The 12,517-nt window shown below is 56.5% G+C and overlaps 1 protein-coding gene and 1 pseudogene across 1 annotated transcript in view; one reads left to right on the forward strand and one right to left on the reverse strand.

The window, feature by feature from the left end:
- The window catches only part of LOC137467742 (zinc finger protein 208-like), a 181,526-nt pseudogene extending 171,831 nt beyond the window's left edge, over positions 1 to 9,695 (reverse strand).
- LOC137467743 (zinc finger protein 850-like) overlaps positions 1 to 12,517 on the forward strand; it is a 192,088-nt gene that overhangs the window by 129,021 nt on the left and 50,550 nt on the right. The window lies entirely within an intron of this gene.

The following is a 12,517-nucleotide window of genomic DNA, read 5'->3' on the forward strand; positions in this document are numbered from 1 at the left end:
TCTCTTCCCTCACTGTCTTCCCTCACTCCAAGCTCTTCCCTCACTCTCTTCCCTCACTGCAAGCTCTTCCCTCACTCTCTTCCCTCACTCAAAGCTCTTCTTTCACTCGGGGCACTCGCTGGGAGAATTGATGCGAAAAATGAAAAGCTTACAATTCTGATAGATTTGTCAGATTTGGTACGTATTTCAGCACCGCGCGCACGCCAGGCTTTTCCCTTCAATGGCCATGCATGTTCCTGAAAACTCCGGATTCTTTTTTATTACTCTAGCTAATTTACATATTCATAGAATTTCACAATACGTTCATGCATATTCATTCTTCTGATTTTGCCTTACACATACAGCTAGTTACAGTTGTACTCACTTTTTGTCAGAAAGTACAGAGAGAACTCCTGGGTCACTCTGCGATGTCTGTTTCCAGGTTGGAGGAGTCTTTCTTATCTCTTTAGCATACAAATTTGCATTCTTTCTCTTTAGCTGGGGCAGTTTTGCTTGTGCTCCAGTTACTAGACTAAACAGCATATTTTACTTATGTTTGCAAGCACAAAGAAGAACATTTTACCTAAGTCCAAAGGGATTTCTACCCTGTTAAATTTTTACACTATTTCAGGGCTTCCCTTACTGGTGCCTCCGTTGGTGTTGGGTCAAGTGAGAGCTCTGTGAGAAGCTCTTCCCACACTCCCCACACTCGTAGGGCCTCTCCCCGCTGTGGATGCGCCGGTGCAAGGTGAGGTTGGAGTTGCGGTTGAAGCCCTTCCCGCAGTCGGGGCAGCGGAAGGGCCTCTCATCTGTGTGAATCCGCTCATGTAAGAGGAGAGTGGAGCTGGTGTGAAACCTCTTCCCACACTGGGGACACTCGTAAGGCCTCTCCCCAGTGTGGATGCGCTGGTGTGTTCTCAGGATAGAGTTCTGGCCAAAGCTCTTCCCACACTCCCCACACTCGTAGGGCCGTTTCCCAGAGTGGATCACCTGGTGCTGGATCAGGTTGGAGCTCCGGCTGAATCCCTTCCCACACTCCCCACACTCGTAGGGCCGTTCCCCAGTGTGGATCCTCTGGTGCTCGATCAGTTTGGAGATGTGGCTGTAGCCCTGCCCACATTCCAAGCACTCGTATGGCCACTCCCCAGTGTGGATCCTCTGATGCCGGATAAGGCTGGAGCAGTGTCTGAAGCTCTTCCCACACTCCCCACACTCGTAGGGCTGTTCCCCAGTGTGGATCCTCTGGTGCTGGATCAGGTGGGAGCTCTGGCTGAAACCCTTCCCACACTCCTCACACTCGTAGGGCTGTTCCCCAGTGTGGATTCTCTGGTGCCGGATCAGGTGGGAGCTCCGGCTGAAACCCTGCCCACATTCCAAGCACTTGTGAGGTTTCTCCCTGCCATGAGGCTTCTCCACCAGCCCCGATATCCGGCTGGATCTCTGGCCGCCTTCCTGGCTCAGGGGGGCTCCTTCCTCCCTGCAGCTCCCTGGTATGGGTTTGCAGCCCCTCCTCCTGCAGGATCTCCGGGGCTTTTCCTCCTCCTCCATCCAGCCACACCCTGAGAATGACAAATCCTGGTTTGGGGAAAAAACAAGAGGAGAGCACCTTGGACTGGAGGTTCCTCCTTGTCCCACTTGATCTCAGGAAATCACTGGGCATCTTGTGTCTGTGAGAACCTCCAAAACAACAAGATTCACCCCAGAAATACTGCAAAATTCAAGACACAGATAAAAAAATCCCCACACCTCAAAATTCAGCAAAAACCTCCTTCAAAAGATAAAGATTCAGCTGCCACATAAAACCAAAGCAACAATATTTAGCCCAAGCAAGCTCAGAAACACCAAGATTCACCCCGTGAAAATCCTGGATCCCCCTCCACAGTCACCTGCTGCATGTGGGGGGAGCAGCGCTCCTGGGGCTGGGGGGAGGCTGCAGACACAGGCAGGGGCGGAACCTTGTGCTGCTTCCTGTTTCTGCTCCTCTTCCTCCTGTGTCTCTGCTCTTCCTCACACTCCTCTTCCTCCTGCTATTCCTCCTTCTCCTGCACAATCCCACCTTCTCCTGCCACGCCCATCCTTTGACCATTTTGTTCCTCAACCCTGCTTCTCCTTCCCTTCTCCTTCTGCCCCCAGGCCCAGCACCCACTGCCGGCTCCCTCTTCCCCCCAAACCCACAGCATCCCAGCGCAGGGGCAGCAGGGATGGAGCTGGGGCAGGTCGGGCTGGGGCAGCGCTGGGCTCTCGGCCGCTTCCGCCCGCACTCGGTCCCCACTGCAGCCGCTCCCGCCAGGAGAGCGCGGGGGGGGGCCGGCCTTGGCGCTGCCCCACTCCCACCTCCCCAAATTCCCCTCGCGGGGGCGATGGGGCCGAGGGGGGGGCGCAGGTGGGGTCCAGGTGGGGAACGCTGGGAGCTGCGAGTCTGCCTGGCAACTGGTGAGTCATCAGCGCCGTGCGCTCTGATTGGCTGAGCTCTGCCTGAGGGCTGGGGCTGCAGCAAAGAGGGGACACCCTGCTCCAGGGGGGATGTCCCGAAAACGGGGGACCCCCATGAAAGGAACAAGAGGAAAGTGTCTTTACAAACAGATGCTGTGAATCTGCTCCGAGATACGGCCAGGCACCTGTACATAAGGAAGTGACAGGAGAAGCCATTGGTTTCAGGAAATGTTATCAATTGATGACACAGACTGCTGCGCAGCCAAGGTCCTGCTCAATTCATGAACTTCCCGAAGAACAACAAAGACTTAACAGAGCCGTGAATATCGTTTGCTATACAATACTGGGGTGCATATGAACGGGGTATGTCGTAGGTAGACTGGGAAGTCTGCACCTCTCCAGTACTTCAGCCAGTGGGGAAAGGGAGAGGGAGATGTGGCCAGGAGAATTGGGATGAAAAGGAGGCTGTGTCCTCCAACAACTGCAGAGATCCCATGGGGAATATCCCATGGCCTCTCCCATTTCTAGGAATGAAATTACTTTTACAGGACTCCTCTGTCTGCTTTGTGGACAGAAACCTCTGCTGATGTCAATTTTCCCACACACCCTGGGGCTCATCCGGAATTCCTTCCACCGTCCGGGGCGGCGGGCAGGGAGTGCAGCTGAAGGTGCCTCACCCACTTTGGGTGATCGGCTCCCTTGGCTGGCGGCGGCACCGGGGATCGATTTGGGACCCGGGAGTGACCAGGAGACAGACGAGGGACACATCAGGGGGGTCTGTGAAGAGTCAGCAGGGAGAGAGCACTAAAAATCTCAGCAGTGAGTGCACTGGGATCTTCGGGGAGTGAACATGGCAGGGCACCCAGGGAGGGGAGAAAAGGGAAAGCCAGGGAGGGGTCCTGGCCAAAGGGATGATGATCCCAAAATGTCTCTGAAGAGTACCCTGGGAGAATGTTGAGGTAGTTTGCACATTCCCCCAGAGGTAATTAAGGACATGGACAGCCCGGGGGGCAATAAGGGAAGTGGAGAAGGGATTTGGACAACAGGGGATGGATGGTGTTGGTGTGCTGGGAAGGGATCGGGTGAAGGGCAGTGTGCAGCAATATGGTGAAGGCAAGAAGCAGCAGGAGGAATCTATGTGGTGAGAAAAAGGATGACGGAGAAGGGAAGGAACAGAAAAATACAGAGGACTGAGATGTTTTTCAGCACTGTTCTATGCTCAGAATTTGCTAGCTGATCCAGATAATTTCCATTCCAGGTTTCCCGGAGAGGAAAAGAAGGAGGTCAGGATGTCAGGGGGTTTCTCTGTGGTGGGCAGTGGAAGCACCGGGCGCAGAGGTGCGGGACTGGGAGCACGGGCTGGGGGCCTGTGGGGAGCTGCGGGGCCGGGCCGGGGCTGTGGGGCAGCCGGGGCTCAGCGCCGGGCGCTGCCTGACCCCACCAGCCCCGGGCAGGGCCGGCAGTGGCCCCCGGCCCCCAGGAGCCTGCGGGACGCCCCGGCCGCTGCCCGGCCCCGTGGAGCTGCCGGCCCTGCCCACCGGGGGGGGCCGCCTTTGGAAACTGCGGCAGGACAGGGACCGGCTCTGGGATACGGGCTGGGGAGAGGACCCTGAGCACAAGGAGGAAAACAAAGACACATCTGGGAAATGCAGATTGTACATGGAAGGATCAGGATTTTCTATTAAGCATTTGCTTTGGGTCGCTGGAGAAAGGAAAGATTTTGCACAAAGCTCAACAGCTCTCAGAGGATGAGCACCCACAGGCAGTGAGCGCGGCTGCAGGAGTGGCAGAAGGCGGCCCTGGAGCACTTGGGCACAAAGGCACAGCAGCTGAAGGCAAGAAGGGATGAGCAAAAGGCCAAGCTGAAGGCAAAGGCCATGGCACAGCTCCTACAGCCCCTCAGGGATCAACCCCACGGCCCAAGGGGGCCCCAGCACCCAGGGGACGGGGTCGGCCACAAGCACCTGGCAGAGGCATTGCCCTCCTGGGCAGGGGAGAGCCCACCCAAAGAGCCCCTGGGAAGGAGTCAGGGCTGTAAACCAAGATGCCATGGGTACGGCTTTTGCCGTTGGCTTTGGCAAGAAGAAGAGCCAGACCCAGGGCAGATATTCAATTCTCTCCCTTGCAATTGATCTTGGGAATTCCTTACCCTGGTAATTCTCCACCCAGTGCAGGGTGGGGATAAGGGATGGACATTTAAAGCAGTCTGTGGCCAGAGTCCTGTCTCTTGTGAAATCTCTCCCACAGGAAGCTGGGCTGGCACAGAGCCTGCCTTGGCACTTTGCTGTTCCCAACATCCAAGCAGGACATCGGGCCCTGCCTAAGGAGGCCAAAGCAGCACCACTGGTGGCCAAGTGGCGTGGCCCATGCCAAGTGTCCCTGAGGCCAGAAACAGCCCCCAGCACAGCTGAGCACGGGGGACCCCTCAGCCTGGGCTCCAGGGCTCTGAAGCCCCGGAGATTTGCACTTCCCGCCTGCAGCAGGAGCATGGGAGGCCCCCACGGAGCCTGCACTGAAGGCAGCGCAGCAGCAGCCAGGGCTCCACAGCGGGGCAAGCCCCTGGGCCTGCCCACACATCCTCTGCTCAAATCCTCTGCCTGGGCACCCTCCTTTGGCATCTCCAGCCACCGGGGCCAATCCTTGCTGCCACTGCTGCAGCTTCAGTGCTTTCTGGGCCTGCACTGCCACAGCTGCTAGCGAAGACAACGGCACAATTCCACTCTGGGTCTCAGCCACACTCACACACTGCGCTGCCTGGGATTGCACTGATGGAAAATACACCAGGTCATAGACTTTAACATTTTTAACATTTTATTTCTCCACTCAGCCTTGGTTTGCCTTGGCCTCGGGGAAAGAAATGGTAAAGGTTTTTTTAAGGGATGTTCCACCACTCAATGGAGATGAGTTTAACATCTCAACACACTGGGAATGGCCCAAAAGATTCCCACAAATATAACGCCCAGCAGCAAACAGCAACCAACACCTACTCCAGACACTGCCCCCGGCAGAGCTGGAGACACCTGCTCTGGAAAAGGCTGAGAAGGAAATCCAGCAGTTCCGACCTGATGAACACCAGAAGCCAAGAAATCCGGGTCCAATAGGAACCCAAATACTAAAAACTGCACAACTTGAAACTACAGAACATTAAACCAATGGATTTAGATTGGTTCAGACTGTATCAAGTTTGGGAAAAATCCAGTTAAACCCACGTGCCATGGAACGATTTTCTCTGCACACCCGGGCTATGTGGGGATGGAATGATTTCTGTTGCAGATCCTGGCCAGAATCAAGGAATGCCTTGACTCCTACACTAAACATATTGGTGGAGTTTTCCTTTCTTCTGCACTTTCAGAGCAAAGTTTATAACAGAAGAGTATTTTTTGTAATAATCCTACTTCTATATTGCCGGTTAGGTTTTGGTCAGGGATGAGAGAATGAGTTTTTACTCCGAGGAGAAGTAGAAAAAACTTAATTGCCTTGGGATTATTTTGTGTATGTCTGTGTGAGAGATACCAAAATTTTGGTCTGGGTTTTGCAACGTTCACCTTCAGGCTGCATTTTGCAAAACGAGAAGAGATTTAAAGGTGACCCTTTCACTCATAAACACTAAATAGATGATTTGAAGGAAAAAATAAATAAAGCAGCAGTTTGTGGGGGGAGCACATGTGAGACTGCTGAAGGCTGCTCTGGAAGAGAAGCTGCATTCCAGGCAGCCAGCAGAGGAGCTTTAGAAATGCAAATTAACACTGCTGGGGCAAAGTGGGGACAATGGACCTGCCTCTTCTTGCCTGGGGCAGGAATTGGGCTGATTCCCGCTGCCCCTCACCCCAAGCTCTGCCTGCCTGCACAGATGGAATCTGCACAGCTGAAGGCAGAGCCCATGGTGAGGATCTCTGACTCTGCAACAGAAATGGGTGAAGCTGCAAAGGGAAACAGCAAATGGAGAATGTTGTGAAAACCTCACTAAAATAAGGGGGGATCATCTCTGTGCCCAGGCGGATCGGGAAGTCTGAACCTTCCAAGTCCCTCAGCCAGTGGGCAAAGGCAGAGGGAGATGCGGCCGGGAAAATGAGCATCCAAAGGAGGCAGCGTGCTACAACAAGGGCAGAGAGCGCATGGCAAATGCCCCACGGCCTCTCCCTCTGCTCAGCAATCGAGTCACTTTGACAGGACTCCTCGGTCTCCTCTGGCCACAGAAACCTCCGGCGACGGGAATTTCCCCGCACGGGCCCGGCCACGGGGCAGCCACCTCTGTCCCAGCCACAGCAACCGGGACGAGCCAGCGCTGCTCCGGCAGCGGCTCCTGCCCAGGCAGCGGCGGGAAGGAGACCGCGGGCAGCCGCTCCCGCAGCGCCCTCAGCCCAGGGCCGGCACGGGCCGGACACGGCACCGCCAAGCCGCCGGAGCCCCCTGCCGCCCCCTCCGCCCGCAGCGAGCCCCGAGCCCCCGCAGAACTCGGCGCGGCTCCCACCTGCGCCGGGGCCGCCTCCGAGCTCCGCCAATGCCGCCTCCCCGCGCTCCGGCCGCTGCCGCCGCTCCCGGGCCCGCACAGACGCTCCGCCAATGGCGCCGCTGCCGAGCCAGGGCCGCCCTCAGGCCGCCAGCGGGGCCGTGCTTCGCCCCGCTCTCACCAATCAGCGCGCCAGAACCGCGACTGACGGCAGCAGCGGCCAATGGCAGCGAGGGGCGGGCTCTGCACACGGCACAGCCTCGCCCCGCGCTCTCAGGGCCCCCCGGGCTGTGGGAGGGCAAAGCCGGAGATGAGGAACAGCCCTGGAACGGGCCCGGGCCCGGGCCGGCATCCATCTGCAGCACCAACAAACTGCTCCGCACCTCCCGACACGGCTTTCCCGGCCCTGCGCCTTCGCCTTCGCTGGCTCCGGCTCTGCGGGAAGCCCAGCAGCCGCACTTCTCCTGCCCCCTAATTCGGAGCATCAGTGCATCGCTTTGATTTCCCCCAAAAAGGGAAAACCGCCCCAAAGCCCTGTGGGGGAGTGGGGGCGGGGAGAGATTTCTGGCACAAAACTCCAAAAGCTCCGAGCAGGACAATGAGAAGTCAATGAAGAGCCTTGAATGCAGCTTTCCCCACGCCTCCCTCCTTCCAGCTGCACCTCTTCCTCCTCCTTCATCCCTGCCCTGCCCTTCTCTCCCTCCTCCTCCTTTAACAGGAGCAGCGACACCCTCGGTGCCCCGTTCCCGCAGCCCTGGCAGCCCGCGGAAGGAGCGGGTATGGGGCCGGGACACGTCGGGATAAGCTGGGATCAAACTGGGAGAGACTGGAATCCTGCAGTGAGTGAGAGAAAGTTACCAGGCTCATACTGTAACGAACTGGGCTCGTACTGGGAGAAGCCACTGCCGGCCCCGGGACCACCCAAAAACACCTCCCGGGGACCCCCCGATGTCCCCCGAGGGCCAGCTGCGGCTCGGCTTTGGAGCCCTGCCAGCTCCAAACATCCCCCCCAAAAAACCCCAACCCAGGCACCGCCCGGGATATTTGGGCCGAGCTCCCCCTCCCCGGGCACCTGCGGGATGGGGGGCGATGCTCCCGGGGCTGCGGCGACTTCTGGCAGCGCCAGGGCCCCGCGATTCCTTCTCTCCTCTCCTCCGGCCGCTCCCGGCTGCCGCTGCGCCTCTTCCTCCCTCCCTCCTGCTCCTCCCCCGTTCCCGAAGGCCGAACCGTGAGGGAAAAGGGGCGGGGAAAGGGCGGGAACCGTGAGGGGAAAGGGGAGGGGAAAGGGCGGGAACCGTGAGGGGAAAGGGGCGGGGCCAGGCCAAGGGCGGGAACCGTGAGGGGAAAGGGGCGGGGCCAGGCCAAGGGCGGGAACTGTGAGGGGACACTCTGTGAGGCCGCGCTCTGCAGACAGAACTGCCACGGACTGAAAATGAACGGCAAAGAAATCAGTAAGTCTGAAAGTTTTATTTGCTATCAAATACATCCCAGCCACCCATCCCCACACAGTCCCCATGTCACCGCTCCAAACTGGGATCCCACTTCTCCTAATCTCCTCCCAACCCCATCTCACTCTGGAGGTTGTGGAATCGAGTGAGTTTTGGGTGGGATTGAGATTTTTGAGGTGGGAACAAGCAAATTGAGGTGGGATTGAGCCTTTATGGGTTAAAATTCAGTGGTTTTCAGTGGCATGTGAGTGGTTTTGAGGGGAAAGATCGATGCCTCTTGGCTTTTGGAGTGCAGTTCAATTGAGAAGAGAAAAAAATTAAGGTCAATAGGAAAGGAGAAGCAGCCGGGTGTGTTCCCAATGTGGATCACAGGGAATGTGGGTCACCAGGGCTGTGCCCAATGTGGGTCCTCCAGTGGGGGATGGAGTTTAGCTCTCCTCACATTGGGGCACTCGCAGCGCTTCCATTACCGGTGGCTCCGTTGGTGTTTGGTCAAGGTAGAGCTGCTGGGGAAGCTCTTCCCACACTGGGGACACTCGTAGAGCCCCTCCCCGGTGTGGATGCGCTGGTGTCTGATGAGGTGGGACTTCTGCCTGAATCCCTTCCCGCAGTCGGGGCAGCAGAAGGGCCTCTCCTCTGTGTGAACCAGATAGTGCGTGAGGAGATGGGAGCTGGTCTGAAACCTCTTCCCACACTTGGAACACTCGTAGGGCCTATCCCCAGTGTGGATCCTCTGGTGCTTGATCAGGCTGTAGCTCTGGCTGAAGCTCTTCCCACACTTGGAACACTCGTAGGGCCTATGCCCAGTGTGGATCCTCTGGTGCACGTTCAGGCTGGAGCTCTGTCTGAAGCTCTTCCCACACTCCCCACACTCGTAGGGCCTCTCCCCAGTGTGGATCCTCTGGTGCTTCATCAGGTGGGAGCTCCGCCTGAAGCTCTTCCCACACTCCCTACACTCGTAGGGCCTCTCCCCAGTGTGGATCCTCTGGTGCTTCATCAGGTGGGAGCTCCGCCTGAAGCTCTTCCCACACTTCCTACACTCGTAGGGCCTCTCCCCACTGTGGATCCTCTGGTGCCTGATCAGGTTTGAGCTCCTCCTGAAGTTCTTCCCACACTCTGAGCACGTGTGGGGCTTCTCCCCATCATGGAGCTGCTCATGGACCACCAGCTCCGAGCTCTGGCTCGATCTCCGGCTGCCTTCCTGGCCCAGGTGGGTCTTTCCTCCTCAGATCCCCGCGATCTGCGTTTGCAGCCTGTCCTCGTGCGGCATCTCCAGGGCTTTTCCTTCCCGCTGGGTTCCTGCGTCGTGGAGCCGCTCAAATCAGCCTCTTCCACGAGGTTCTGCTGCGGGGATTTGTCCTCCCTGCTCTCCATCCTCAGCTCCTGCTCTGGGGGAGCAAGGACAAGGACAGGGTCTTCCTCTTCCTCGCCGCCTCCCAGGGGCTGGGAATGGGAAATCCTGGTCTGGGGAAAACAAGGGATGAGCACCTTGAGTCTGAAGGTCCCTCTGCCCGAGTCCATCTCTAGAAGTCCCTGGCCACCTGGGCTCCATAGAAACCTCCCAAACACCAAGATTCAGCCCTGAAAAAGCCTCCCAGGAGTTCCCCGTCCCTGCTCCCTCCCCTTTGCTGTTTGGAGCTCCCCCCCGTCCCAGCTGCTGGGGGTCACGCTTGGATTGGGGGTCCCCCTTCTCCTCGCTGCCCGCCCTCCCCAGGCTGCTGGGAGTCCCAGCAATCCCAAAAGCTCCCCCCTCTTGGCTCTCCCCATTTAGGGCTGCCGGGGCTTTTTGGGCTCCCGGGCTCCCTTCTCCCCTTCCTCTCTGCTTGGGGCTGCAGGGGCTCCAAGGAGTCCCCCCTGCCCCTCTCCAGGCTCTTGAGGGTCCCGCCGATGGCAGCGCTCCCCCCTCTCTGGGCTCCCCACTTTGGGCTCCTGGGGGACACAGGGCTCTGCTCCTCCAGGCTGCCTCTGCCGGCAGCCGCCACCGGGACCCCCAATGTCCCCCCAAGGGGCCTTTTCCGCTCGGCTTTGCAGTTCTTCATTCTCCAAACATCCCCCCAAAACAACCCGACCCAGGCACCCCCCAGGATATCTGGGCCGAGCTCCCCCTCCCCGCTCACCTGCGGGATGATCCCACAGGTGGGGGCTACGAATTCAGGGAGGGCTCGACCGCGTGTTTCCTCCTGCTGTCCTTGATCCGCCTTTGTCCCTCCTCTTCCTCTTCCTCCCGCCCCTCCTCTTCCTTCCCCCCTTTTCTTCCTCCCTAAGCCCTCCTCCTTCTCCTCCTTCATCCCTGCCCTTCCCTCCCTCCTCTTCTCCCCCCCTCCTCCTCTTCCCTAACCCCGCCTGATTCTCCTCTTCCCTCCCCCCTTCTCCTTCTCCCTAACCCCCCCTCGCCTTCTCCTCCTTCATCTCTCCTCTTCCATCGCTCCTCCTCCTCCTCCTCCTGTGTGCTATCCCCTCCTCCCTGTCCTCCTTCATCCCTCCCCTTCCATCCCTCCTCCTCCTCTTCCCCCTCCCTTTCCCCATCTCCTTCTCCTGTTTCCAGCCCTACTCGCTCTCCTTCTTCACCCCTCCTCTCCCATGCGATGCCAGTTTGTACTGGGATTTGTATGCTCCGTGTCTGTAGGATCCCATTCCATATCATCCCAGTCCTGTTTATCCCAGTCTCTATGGTCCTGATCCATGTGGTCCCAGTCTGTGCAGTCCCACTCTGTGCAGTCCCAGTCTGTAGGATCCCAGTCCATGTTATCCCAGTCTGGGTGGTCCCAGTCCATAGGATCGCATTCCACAGGGTCCCAGTCCCTGTTTTATCCCAGTCCATAGGATCCCAGTTCCATATAATCCCAGTCCAGGTTATCCCAGTCCATAGGATTCAGGTCCATAGGATCCCAGTCTGGGCTATCCCAGTCCAGTTTATCCCAGTCCATAGGGTCCCAGGCCCTATTCGATCCCATTCCCTGTTTTATCCCAGTTCCATATAACCCCAGTCCAGTTTATCCTGGTCCACAGGATTCCAGTCCATATTTGATCCCATTCCCTGTTTTATCCCAGTTCCATATAATCCCAGTCCAGTTTATCCCAGTCCAGTTTATCCCATTCCATAGGATCCCCGTCCCTATTTGATCCCATTCCCTGTTTTATCCCAGTTCCATATAATCTCTCCAGTCTCTCAGGCATCATGGGGAACTGGGATAACTGAGGAGCACGGGATAATGGGGAAACTGGGAAAATGGGGGAGAAACTGGGGTAACTGGGAGAGTGGGATAATGGGGAACTGGGATAATGGGGGAGAAACTGGGATAACTGGGAGAGTGGGATAATGGGGAACTGGGATAATTGGGGGAACTGGGATAACTGGGATAATGGGGAACTGGGATAATGGGGGGAACTGGGATAACTGGGGAACTGGGATAATGTGGGACTGGGATAACTGGGATAATGGGAGTACTGGGATAACTGGGAGAGTGGGATAATGGGGAACTGGGATAAGGGGGAACTGGGATGATGGGAGTACTGGGATAATGGGAATTTGGGATAATGGGAATTTTGGGATAGTGGGAAAATTGGGAATATCAGAATAATGGGAATTCTGGCATAACAGGAATACCGTTGGGAATTTTGGGATAGTGGGGACACAAACCAGGGTAACTGGGATCACGGGGATAATGGGAAAATTGGGAATGTTGGAATACCGGGAATTCCGGGATAATGGGAATTTTGGGATAACAGTGAGAAAAACTGGGATAACAGGAATTCCGGGATAATGGGAATTTTTGGATAACGTAAATTCCAGGATAATGGGAATTTTGGGATAAGGGGAATTTTGGGATAACAGTGACAAAAACTGGGATAACATAAATTCCAGGATAATGGGAATTTTGGGATAAGGGGAATTTTGGGATAGCAGTGACAAAAAGTGGGATAACAGAAATTCCAGGATAATGGGAATTTTGGGATAACAGGAATTCCGGGGTAATGGGAAATTTGGGATAACAGTGACAAAAAGTGGGATAACAGGAATTCCAGGATAATGTGAATTTTGAGATAACAGGAATTCCAGGATAACATAAATTCCGGGATAATGGGAAATTTGGGATAACAGTGACAAAAACTGGGATAACATAAATTCCAGGATAATGGGAATTTTGGGATAATGGGAATTTTGGGATAACAGTGACAAAAAGTGGGATAACAGGAATTCCAGGAT

The sequence above is a fragment of the Anomalospiza imberbis genome, unplaced genomic scaffold (genome assembly GCF_031753505.1).
Source record: "Anomalospiza imberbis isolate Cuckoo-Finch-1a 21T00152 unplaced genomic scaffold, ASM3175350v1 scaffold_78, whole genome shotgun sequence".
NCBI classification, from domain to species: Eukaryota; Metazoa; Chordata; class Aves; order Passeriformes; family Viduidae; genus Anomalospiza; species Anomalospiza imberbis.